At 42.0% G+C, this 12,603-nt stretch overlaps 1 protein-coding gene across 3 annotated transcripts in view; it reads right to left on the bottom strand.

Moving 5' to 3' along the window:
* Positions 1-7,663, bottom strand: part of mical2b (microtubule associated monooxygenase, calponin and LIM domain containing 2b) — a 47,309-nt gene extending 39,646 nt beyond the window's left edge. For all 3 annotated transcript variants that reach the window (XM_041037670.1, XM_041037671.1, XM_041037672.1), the window contains exon 1: positions 7,497-7,663. The gene's annotated coding sequence lies outside the window, so the exon portion shown is untranslated. The remainder of the gene's footprint in view (positions 1-7,496) is intronic.
* Positions 7,664-12,603: the final 4,940 nt, after the last annotated feature.

Genomic DNA, 12,603 nt, shown 5'->3' with positions numbered 1-12,603 from the left:
ATACTATTAACAGCTCCTTAAAGGTGCCCTGTGGAGGTTTCTTGTAAACAAACAATATTTGACAATCAGTCCTGAAAAGACATTTAACATTTAACACAGCTCCTGGCTGTTGTACGTAAACCACTCTCAGGTTCCACTGTGTGTGTGTCTACAGTATACAGTACACAACCTGTCAGGGCCTTAACTGTACAAGGCAACATCTGAGACATCCCTGCCATGTTTGAGTTCTCACCAGACGAGACATGTAATAGGTCTTATGCAGCCTTAGGAGGACAGCTGCGTTTTATGGTTTTATGACTTTGGTCACAGACTCAAACTCGAACCAACATACATGAGCTGTCAGCGTCCGCTGTCTTACAGCGTGATTTCAATTGGTAATGGACTGATGTATTAGTAGTTTATATCAAGGTTTGTACAGAAACAACTTAAATGACCTTCAAATAAAACATGATGCATCTCTGACTTTTACATTTTGTCCTTGCTAGATGTCAAACACTGTTTTGTTTTGCTTTTCTTTTTTTTTGCAGCTCAAAAACAGTTTGGCCTGTGTTCCATGTGTTTATTGAATTCTACATTTTGTATATGTGCAAATATATGCAAAGGGACCAATTTGAAAAACTAGTTAATATTACCTGTCTTGTCCCGAACATTTACGGAACTGCATGACTGTTTTTTTTCTGCCTGGGATACAACATCAGATACCGTGACATTTCACAAATGCTAGGCACACCGGTTCAGACAACTAGAATCCAGCAACATAACTCAGGGCTGCTGGCTACCAGCACAGCTTAAGAATCAAAAGCCTGCATGCTCAGATATCCACAATGAAAATAACACTGAACATGAAGGCAACATTAAATGAACGCATAAGGGAACAGCTGAGTTTTATGACAAAACTTCCCTGAGAGTAAAGTACAGTCAAATCCTGTTTCCAGTTTCACAGAGTCCATGCCTAAACTCCAGTTAGTCTCATCAGTAAGCTCCTGGATGAATGCTGCCATCACAACCAGTGTCTGGCTACCATGCAGCGCTCCCTCACATCCACTTGTGTAAATACCCAGCACCTGACAGCTGATTATCCGGGATACACACCAAGCAGCAGGCACATTCAAAACTTCCCCAGAAATCTTCTAGTTAGGATTTATGCTCCTGAGCACCCTTTCAACATCCCCTGCGTGAAACTCTGTGCTGGTGTTAGTAAATGCATTTGACAAGAGGTTGGCGGTCAGCTCCTCCCTCTCCTGTGTAAAGCTGTGCTTGTCAAACCTGCAGTAAAAGCCACTGACGCTCTCTGAAAACTCCACACATTCCTCCGGTCTTAGGTAGGAAGGGGGTCGGTTATCTGGGAGTCCAGCCAGAGTCTTAACACCTTTCCAGGCATCCCTGGCTTTGCCCTCTCTACTTCCTGCTTATAAACAGAACTCTTTTGGCCTGTTTTATTTCCTAACTTAGCCTCGCTTGAATGAATTTGGCCTCAGTCTTTTTGCGGGAGACAAAGGGCGTTTTCTTCAGCTTAAATGTGTTTTTCAGATTCTTTGTGATCCCGGGTTTATTATTTGAAAATAATGTGGTAGCCATCAACAAGTGCCACGGCATGTTACATATTGCTGATATGTTGACAGCACTTTACTTAGTTGGCAACCATTAAAATCACCCAACGTTAGAACAGGGTAGATCTTGGGTCTTAAATTTACAGCGGGCAGTTCAGGTTAACTATATGAACCCCCAAATCCTGACAGCTCTACACCGTGCTTCATATATGTACACACATAGCCCAGGCCCATGGTTTTTACCACGACAGTTGCAGTCCTGGTCCAGTCTAAGCGGCACTCCAAAGCTATCTAAAGAGAGTTCTGAGTTGGGAATCATGTCAAAAAGCCAAGACTCTGTGATGCTAATGAGATTGGCTGCCTTTTATGCCCTCTGGTATCTTTTGTTTGCCTGAAGCTCATTAGGTTTATTCCACAACGATCTTACGTTAGCAAGTATTATCGAGAGCAGTGGCAGGCATGTCTGCTTACAGCTGAGTCTTTTGAGCCTCTTGCCCCAAGTCCTCCTCTCTTGCCCCAAGTCCTCCTCTCTTGCCCCATGTACTCCTCTCTTGCCCCATGTCCTCCTCTCTTGCCCCAAGTCCTCCTTGAGCTAGGCTGCTGGTAACCCTGTATTTTCTAATGCAGCCTTATGGCTTCCCTGCAGCAACAGTAGATTGCCCCTTGCGTGTAACGTAGGGCAAAATAACTGTATGATAACAGGAGTCTGACCAAACTATTGATTACTTAGATTCCACTTGATGCCACCAATACAAACGCAGGCATGAAAATGAAAAACTTAAGCATGAAACTTAGATCAGACAATTGCCAACACAGACACTACTCCACCCGTCACCACTACAGCGCCATCTGGACTGAGCCATTGACCCCATTGACTGCAGAGCCACTGTAAAAGCAACCAAACAGCTGATATTCAAATGAAAAAACTGTTCGAAACTGACAGGGCGACACTGAGGGAGGATCATCGTTGAACCTGCTGCCACAACTTTATGACTGACGCCCACAACCTCGCCTCTCTGATCTGTGCTCTGGCAACACTCAATAGGCAACTGCTTGCGACAGCGTGTGTAATAAATGGCTGAGGTTTATTGCTTTCATTCGGACACCAAAGAGAGTCTTTCCTGTGCCTCAACAGGTGGACTGTTGCATAAGCATGAGCGAAAACTGTATGAGAGTGAAGATTTTTTTGCGCGGTGCAAACACTGATGCCCCTGTATGATCTCTCGCAAGGTCAACATGCAGTTCATTAGAAGGAAGAAGGAAGAGGGATTTAAGATTTGCATCCCTTGTCAGATTCATCAGATGTAAATATCGGACTTGAAACCTCCAGACAGCCAAAATTCAAATGCATGGAAATCACACACACAGAAAACCAAAGTAATGACAAGTCTAAAAAAAAAAAAAAAAAAAAAAAAAATCTGCCACTGACAAAACTTTGCTCTCAAATTCAGTGCTGAAACAACACTGCAAGCATATGATGATTCTGGATATGTCAACATCCCTTTTTATTTACTGGCCAGAGGCAGTGGAAAAAAACTCACAACAGACCTGTTCTTATGTGAACAAAATACACAAATACACTCCCATGACAGTCACTGTCACACCAGAAACCAGCATGGAAGCCATATGCAGTTATTTTTAAAAAGGAATTCCGCAGTTAAATCAAACATCAAACAGTCAGAGATCAGCCCCCAAAACTGATTAGGTCTGCTGTTGGGTCACGACCTTGTATCTCAAAATTCTGACACACAAAACAAAGCACAGCCTTGTATTTTCCTAAAGCATGATTTTTTCACATATACAGCAGAAAACCCGAAGATAAATTTGTTAAAGAAAAAAAATTGCAATAAAACTCAAGTACATAAAGTAAAACACAAGCAATATGATTTATTTATCATCTAAATTTAGTTTCTTGGGTCTTGAACATTTTTCAGATATTTTCTTCTCCACTCTCTGCCTAAAAAAATGCTCTCTCCTTTGGTCTTCTGGAGTTCAGACTAAAATTAAAAAATACTGTTGCATGGTTACCAAAACACTGAACGCAAAGTCACCACTGCTGGTACATACCATGAAGTGAAGAGTGATACTGTCTCCAAGAACTCGAACGAGAACTGAACAGCAGTCTGCTGTGTGACTTCACAGATATACAAGCAACGAGATAACAACGTCTGCCTTCATCAGCCAGTCAAATCTCAGAGTTGGGGTTAAAGCTTTCTTATAAGGCTTTACGCTCTCACACTTGATTTTACTAATAAGGACATAGTGTCAATTCTCACCTTTGGTACAAAGGTTGCACCAAGGCATGGGGGAGGTTCCAAATCTCTGGTAAACACCAATAAAACCATTGTGACTGTAAAAGGAAAGGTTTAGCAGCAAAGCCTAACATGGCTTTGCGGACATCAGTCGCGTCATCGATTGTTTGTGCTGACAGGAAACTGGAGAAAATGAAAACTGGACATTTAGATGCATTCATTTGTTAGACTCAGACCAAAACTGCACCTTTAGAAAATGCAAATAATACAGTACATGGTCCAACCTGCAATCAGATCCCTGGTCATGATTCTAGCCCAGTGACTCCTTTAAAGAATAAACATTAATGAGCATTAAGACTAATGATGTGAAGCCAACCTAGGTTTTCAAACAACTGGGCTTATACTACTGCTTTATTTCCCCGGCCTAACTTCCTCCCATTCCACCTTAACCTATGGTGCAAGAAGTCCAGGTCAAGAATTTGGATTTTCAGGACTAAATATGAGCTTATGAGTAAGAATATGAGTCAGGCTTCACTCAGCCCCTCTTACAACACAGGCAGCTTTGGCTTGAACGCCATATGTTTGCTTACACTGACTCAGGATTTAATTGGTGCATGTGAGCCCTGAAATCAAACCCTTAATCCTCACAGCATTAACACGAAACGCTGTAGAGGTTCTGGGACTGGATTTGGCCCACAAATTGCTTGCAGTGGTGACATTATATTTCACAAAGTATGTCGACATTAAGCAGCAAATCGGTGACACAATGACATTAAAGTTTAAGGCTGCTTTGAATTTAGGCAGCCACTTGCTTGCGTGGGCCAAACATCAGTATCTTCAGATGCAACAGCTCTGCAGTAAGTCCGTGTCCATACTGTTCAGATTGTGTTGATTATGTAAGGAAGACCTAAACAAAACTTCACTGGATATACATACATCTTAATAACCCAGCCCTCACAGGTGGTTGTGCTCCAGCCTTGCAATGCAGTACACTAACAGACAGTCAAGACTCTATGTTGGTTTAGATTAAATTTAAGACCCCACCTTACGGGGTGAGATTAGGGTCCATGTGTCCCCATATACTTGAGAAGTATAGGATTTTGCAGGCTACCGAGCATTAGATCCCTGGGCTGCCGGTGTTGAGCATGTTAGCCTGGCAAGACTGCCCGAAAGGTTCTCAGTGTTTCCAGACTGCAACTCAAATATGCAGACTCCTCAAACCCTTCAGTATTTACACAAGTAAAATCCACTCTAAAACACTCTTACAACACAGCACACGGCTGGCCAAATGTAGACAGTTAATACGAGAGGCAGAGATACCAATACCACCTGTTGCTCATGGTAATAATGTTTGTTAAAGAAGTACTTTTAAATGTCTGCATATCCAACTTGAGAAGCAGCAAAGAAAGCAGTGGGCTACTGTTTTAAAGTGCTGCCCGCGCTGGTCTAACTCAAAAACTATGCTCAAACTTTTCAAAAGGTATAAGGCATCAACGTGAGAGAAATATCAAAAACCCGACATAATTTACTAAAGTCCGCGGCTATAACAGAGCGGTTGTAAAACCTGAAATCAATACTCAAAATCCTGTTCCCACAATTTACTATTCCTGTTTTGAAATTCACCTGACTTATCTTACGCATCATAAATGAACATTATGCAGTGTAAGAACTGCACAATCCTAAATGATGTATTGAAGACTTCGGTTTCATTTCAATCACATACAATGCAAATTTTGGTTCTAAACTCAACCTTTGGAAAACCCTCTGACGCACTGCAGCTCGACTTGGCCTTTCTCATCTGACAGCAGTCCATCTAGTCAGCCAGTGACAGTGACACTCAGCCCCCTGGTGTATTTTTGTCTTGCTGCCTCTCCCTCTGAGCAGATATATGCTGTGACACCCCCTTATAAGTCAGCCACTCATTCCAGGAAGTGACAGCTTGGGCATTATGGTACAGATAAGCAGGAAATGCCAACACGCAGGAAATGAAGACCAAAGTAAAACTGGAAACAACCACAAAAGAAATTCCATGTACGATTGTTATATTATTCAGCTCAGTTATGATTTACAAACACAACAAAGTCTCTATCAAGGCCGCTAACATGAAAATCAAAATGATGAGAGACAAACTGTGCCGTCACTCAACAGCAACTAGGGGACACAAAGACAGTAAATACTGTAATTTGTCTGGGAACACATTGCTCTGTTGTAGACAGTAATCCATAATGGCAAAGTGAAAACATGTTTTTATATTTTTGCAAATGTACTAAAAAAAAAAGAAAATCAAAAACCATATCAAAAGTATATAGTCAAAATCAACATACAAAATCAAAGTATATAGTTTCATAGTTTTTATAGTTTCTCTGCATCTCCCGTCATCAGTTTTCTGATGTTTTGTATTACCAGCAGTAAACATGTAGAACCAGCAACAAGCAGGCAACACAAGCCTTTTCCTGCAGTTACCACTGTTTAAAAACAAGCATTTAGAAAGGATTTGTCCTGGACCTGTGACCTGTTCGCCCTTTATGCTGACCAAGCTGCTTCTGACCAACACTCACATTCAGTGACTCAAAGCTACTTGCAACAATTGCTCTTCTTAATGCTTATTTACCTTCAGTCTATAATCCATGTACATGAACTGAGCCATAGAAACACACAAGAACAGTGGATCTGGGTTCCTCGGTGCCTAAGACCGGCAACAGCAAACAGCCTAATATTCTGTCTCCACACTGCTGACGGGGTTATATTTTAAAAAGAAAAGGGAGGGGGGGGCTCATTAAGTTCCTATACAAGGCCAGTTCTAATGAAGACTAATCCATTTTATTACTCAAGTGCAAATTGAGTGAAAGTTTATTCTACTACCGAAACATTAGTCCACGACAACTGGGGGCTCTAAGCTGAGACGAGCCTTCTCCGCCTGACTGGATTTCAGGTCTCAGAGGACACGGAGCCACCTGCTACACACAGGAATCAACTGGAAGACGAGAGGAGGCACACGCTTATATCACTATATAAAACCCACAAGTTCAGATGCACCACACCGAAACTGCCTCCTGCTGAACTGTGAGGCTTTTCCACTGCTACACCTCCTCTTTGACGCCCTTCTTCGTGCCTTTGACAGTACACTTAGGCAACCAGGAACCGTAGTGGGATAAAAAAAAAAAAATCATTAACAGCCCCTCTCTTTCTATATCCTACCAGAGGTGTATTCAGCAGAAGTAAAATCCAACTGAACCTTCCTATATATCTGAGGATTAAAACAGGAATATCATCTTCTGACAGTGAAGCATTTATGGCCTGAGTTTCACTATTTATTAAACTGAAGACAGCTGGTCGACGCTTTTCAATGATAACAATGAATGATAATAATAAGAACAATAATAATAATATTTTTCATATATGTTGTTTGCCTTATTCCCAGCCTAGACTAAAACTGTTTTTGTAAACCAACTGGGCATTAACCATTTGGGGGGTGGCTTCCCACTTCACCTGTTGCACCTCTACAATCTATGAAGGATAAATTCAACAGCAGCGAGGCCACATAACAGTTCGCCTCAAACACACAGTACAAACAAACAAACATTTCGCTGGCAGTGAGAGCTCAGTGGCAGTACCATTTCCAAATAACATTCCTGATAAGCGCTGAGCTGTTCTCTCACGCTCAGAGAGGAAAGTGCGGCTGTCAGCTACTTACACACAGCCGATGAAATGACAGCGGTCCCGCTGGACTCCTCCGGCTTTTATCCGCAGTATGTCGGCACTGGAAGTCCCAAACTATCCCCACAGGTCGGTGAGCGCGTTAGTGTCAGCGCTGCGGTTCCTCCTCACAGACCTGAGCCTCACATGATAGTCGCCGCGCGTCTGTCGACCCCAGTGTTGAAGGCTGACATCAAGTTCGACTACAGGACCGCGTTTCTACTTCCGGTTACCGTTTTTCTAAGAAATAAAAGCTCTCCTAAACGACTGGCTGAATAATAGTAGAAGAAACGATTGATTATTTTAATTCTGGTTACAGTCTACGGCATGTGTCTTAAACTCTGTTCTGTTATCACTTAATAATTTTAATACCTTGCTTGTGGACATTACAGTAAAAGTGCGTCTTCTATCTTTATGTCTGAAAGCCTGAAACATGATTCATGGGCTTTCTTCCCATTAATAGACAGTATACTTCAGGTATACTGGAGGGTAAAGTATCTGTAGTTAGTTCAGTGTTAGCTGTCTCTCCTCTACCCCCCCTAAGAATTTAAAGTTAATTTACAATAAATTAACTTTATTTCCTACTTGTTGAAACATTCAATGGTTTTTGGGCTTCACTTTATTTTCAGTGTAATATTGTAAGACAAATTCTGACAGAAATCTACATAATCTATGATTTAATCCTTTATGTCAATATTGTCTCTATCTAAAATCAGTTTTGGTGCATTGCTGCCTATAATGATTTATTAGACTACTAATATTTACCTTCAGCAACCTACTAATGTTACCTAGTTAATTTGTTTTATCTTCACCTTTCAGTGTATAAACAACAACAACAACAACTGTAAGCAGCATAATATAATCAAACACTCCATTTGATGGTAGCAGTAACACCTGAATCCATTTAGGTTAAAGTTGTGACTTACTTTTATTCTGAAAGTAAATTTGCCCCATATCCGGTAGTGCTGTGTCTGTCTCTAGCTCAACGACCCCGCTGATGTACAATTTGAAAAAGCTGCGCTTCCCAGAGCCTCTGCAGACATCCAATAGGATCCCGATGTTCAGTCTGTGTTTGTGTGAATTTCTTGGACTTTTCTCAGTCAGTGTTCAGACTAAGTCACAGATAAATACCAACAATAATATCACATTTCCACCAGGACGTACGGAACTCAGCAGTGACTGAGAATGGCAGCAGGTTACATGCATTTTTAAAAAACCTATCATATACACATATCTGTGAAGTGAGTCCAGATATCAGTATCAGCTTTGAAGAACTCACAAAGTCCTGCAACACTTCAGAGAATGCTTTTCCATGTCTGACTTCTTATCTTTTTAATTTGTTACAATATTATTTTAATTCAGTTTTACTCATATTCTTACAGAAAAAAAACATAAAACTACATGTTGTTTGAAAATTAAATTACCTGTCTGAGTCTTGACACAGTGAACGACCAGACCGAGGTCACATCATCAGCACAAAACACTGGAAAGCAAACAGCAGGGAAGCATGTGTCTGAACATCTAACAGATAACAACTTACACTTTCTAAAGCATTCATGCACTTTAAAGTGCCCCCAACACCCCCCAAACACACTCTTCTTACCACACAAGTGGAGTCTTTTATTGCTCTGAGACAGCTGCTTTCTGAAGCCAGAGGGTTTTGGAGATAGAGGAAAGCTTCCCTCTTCTCAGACAGTTTCTCAGTAGCTCACTGATACAGAGAAAGAGGAGGGAAAGCGACTGTACATGATCCACCTCATACCTGACGCTGCAGTACATGAGCAATGTATCAGTGCTTTCTAGTTTCTTTTGGCCCATTTACACAGAATGAGTAATGCCTCAGAGCCACATTACTGCTGTACTATAGACAGGGAGGCACCTAAAATGAAAAGGTTTGTAATTTGAGTGAACACACCCTTTAACATGAGCCTTTATAAATGACTTAACATTACTAACTACAGTGTATTTTATATTTTGTACAGAAGAATGTACCACTGTACCTCTGCATGTGCAGAATGGGGTACACTCAGGTAATGAGAAACATCCAGGTGACACACTCACTCACACACGCACACATACATGTATGTATGCAAACACAAAAACACACATAGAATTCACTTCTCTTCATTTCTAACTCAGTTCCTGCTTAATATCATAGTTTTTTATTCCATTTTATTTCCAACTTTCCAGCTCTGAGTGTTTTGCCTGAGATGAGTCGTCTTGCTTTGCCCTCTAGTGGTGGAGAACTGCTATGACACCCTGAAGAATGCACAGTCCACTTTACCCAGAGAGAGGACATATTTGTTAGGTGACAGTGAGATCTGGATTGGCTGTGTGTAAAAACAAAATAAAGTATAATTAAGTTGCATTATTTATTTTTTGTATTTTAATATGTATTTCTCTGGATGCCAATAAAGCTACACAGTTATTGCATCTCTCTTACTTTTGGTTGAGGTTCTCATTCAAGGCTGGATGACCAAGTGGGCAAAGTGAGCAGCTACTGGGGGGCACACAGTTCTTCAGAGGCCCCAAAAGCCCCAGGTTTACTGTCTGGTGGTCGGTTTCTAGTAGCTTATATTAGCTATAATTTTGTTTAGGAATATGTTCTGACATAATAAGGGCCTGAAGGTGGACGGACGGACGGACGGACAGACAGACAGACAGACAGACAGGAGAAGCTGACCAGACAGGAGGGAGAGCCGAACTGCTGACCTGAGGTCTGCTGCACTGGCTGAGGATGACCAGACCACTGACTGGGAACCAGGAGATGGAGCTGGTGCCGACTGCAGGTAAGAAGCCTGTGTTGGCAGGGCCGCTAACTGGAGGTGAGGTGGGGGCTGGGTTCTGGTGTCAGCCGGGACCCCTGACACCGGAGACACAGGAACTGGCAGCACCAAGACCAGGACCCTCAACACCAAAGAGGATGGTGAATCGCCGGGAGTGGTAAACCTCAGACCCAGCTGGGAATTTAGCTGGGTTCTAGTAAGGTTGCTGGGTGATGCATTAGGTTTTGATAAGTATTCAGCACCCGCCATCTCACTCATGATATCCTCACGCTTGGGTATCTGGTAATGTTTAATGTTCTCGCTGAGATCTTTAGGGTCCACGCATATTCTCTGTTCGCCATTCTTTTTCTTTGCACACACCACAGAGTTGACCCAATCTGTAGGTTACTCAGTTTTCTTTATCACACCAAGTGTTGTCATTTTGCCGAGATCTTTTTTTAGACGTCGTTTCAGTGGTACAGGAACTCATGCAGCTTTCTGTTAAGCATGATACTGTATCTCATGCACAATCAAAATATACCTAGTATGAACTAACCAGTAGGTCTGCAAAAGAAACATTACTTGAACACATTTCCTCACAAACTCTACACACCCTTATGGGTCTGTGTGCACTTTTAACAGTCTCTTAATCACATATTCAGCGTGTCAGGTTAAATTTGCTTTAGCGCCAGCGTCCAGTTTCATTGTGATTATAGCGCCATTTATCTACGGTGGTGATATTCACCCATCTTCACTTATGGTGTTTATGTACTTCCGTGGCACTGGCTCGTTTTCACAGTTCACCGTGCCAACGAAAAACATGTCTCACTGTCAAATCAGTGTCCTCCACTATGTTCACAGCGTTGTCCTCATCTGATCACGCTTTTCACCTTGACGAGAGACCGCAGCAACCATCGCTCACGTCCGTTGCGCAGACCGCGATCTGGCTGAACGTCGTCACGTACATCTTATTTTTAGCCTATTATTTAACTGTGAATCAATCATTATTATTTCATATTAATAAAATATATTAAAACGTTAAAACATTATTGTTATTGTTGTCATTATCATTAATGATAACAATAAAAAAAAAAATAATATATTAAAATGTTTAATATTTAATATTTACCGGCTTTCACCGCTGCCTCCATCCACTTACAGTTCCAGCAGCACACAAACAACAGCCACCGCTTACTGACGGAGCTGCTCTGTCCATGCAGTGTCGGACTTTCTAAACAGAAAAATGAGACGAAATAAAATTATCAGATTCCCGCAATAAACGGACTCTGAGAGCACGGAACACACCGCAGCAGCGTTCCTAACATGAACTGCTCCGGTCCTCTATCTGTATCAGCAGCGACCAGAAATCGGCAATTAAGTCATAAGCCAGCGGCAAAATATGCTAATACATGCTAATTAGCGCCAACATCCAGGTAAAATAGTGAGAAATTTACTTACCGAAAAAACTACAACACAGACTCCTTCGACGGTCGGTTAGTACAGTCTACACTACAACAAGCCATACTGTCACAAAAACCTATCCGAACATTGGCAAACAAACAACCGCTGAAGGTAGCCGGAGGCCTCTGGATGTAGCCGCCTAGCCCAGCCGATGCTTTAGCAAATAGCTAACTGCCAATGCCTGTCTATGGGGCTGTCTCTCAACGTAACCACGCCCTAACCCCCCCTCCCGCCCCAACAGTGTTCACGGAGGTGGAAACTATCAATAGAGACCAAAAACAAAAAAATGTACCAGGCTGTAAATGTGTTTTTTAGGCTGTAAATTTGGCTATTCAGCGGCAGCCGAGGGACTGCAGCTTTTTGAACGCGGAAGTGATCCTCGCTGCTGAAACCTACAACTCCTCCTTGGCTACGATGTAGAGCTGAAACCGCTGCTTTAAAGTGCGCGTGTTGCTGTCGACATTTTCCGTTAATTTCAAACACTCCGGTGGCTTTAACTTATCCATGTTGCTGTTCACAATTCACTTTGTCGTAGTTTCACTCCGAGTACCAGGCAACTTTATTTTTTACTTCTACCTTTTTGCGGACACCTATCTCATGGCGTGTATGCTACCACCCCGGCTACCGTACTTTAACCTTAATGTCCACTGGCCTAATCACAAACCATTACTGCCACCCTGCAGTCAAATACATAACCACATGTGATCGTTACAACAACGACAGGGAGTAGATGAGGACAGATACACTAGAATCGGGGCTTCAAAATAAAACAAGAACTGCTAAACAAACTCTAGAGACCAAAACCAGGGTGACATGATTTAAAACAAAACAGGAAGGTTCTGACCAAACTTAGGAAACGAGAGTGGGGGTACAAAATGG

The sequence above is a fragment of the Toxotes jaculatrix genome, chromosome 5, assembly GCF_017976425.1.
Source record: "Toxotes jaculatrix isolate fToxJac2 chromosome 5, fToxJac2.pri, whole genome shotgun sequence".
Taxonomy (NCBI): Eukaryota; Metazoa; Chordata; class Actinopteri; family Toxotidae; genus Toxotes; species Toxotes jaculatrix.
This window is presented reverse-complemented; position numbering and strand designations above follow the sequence as displayed.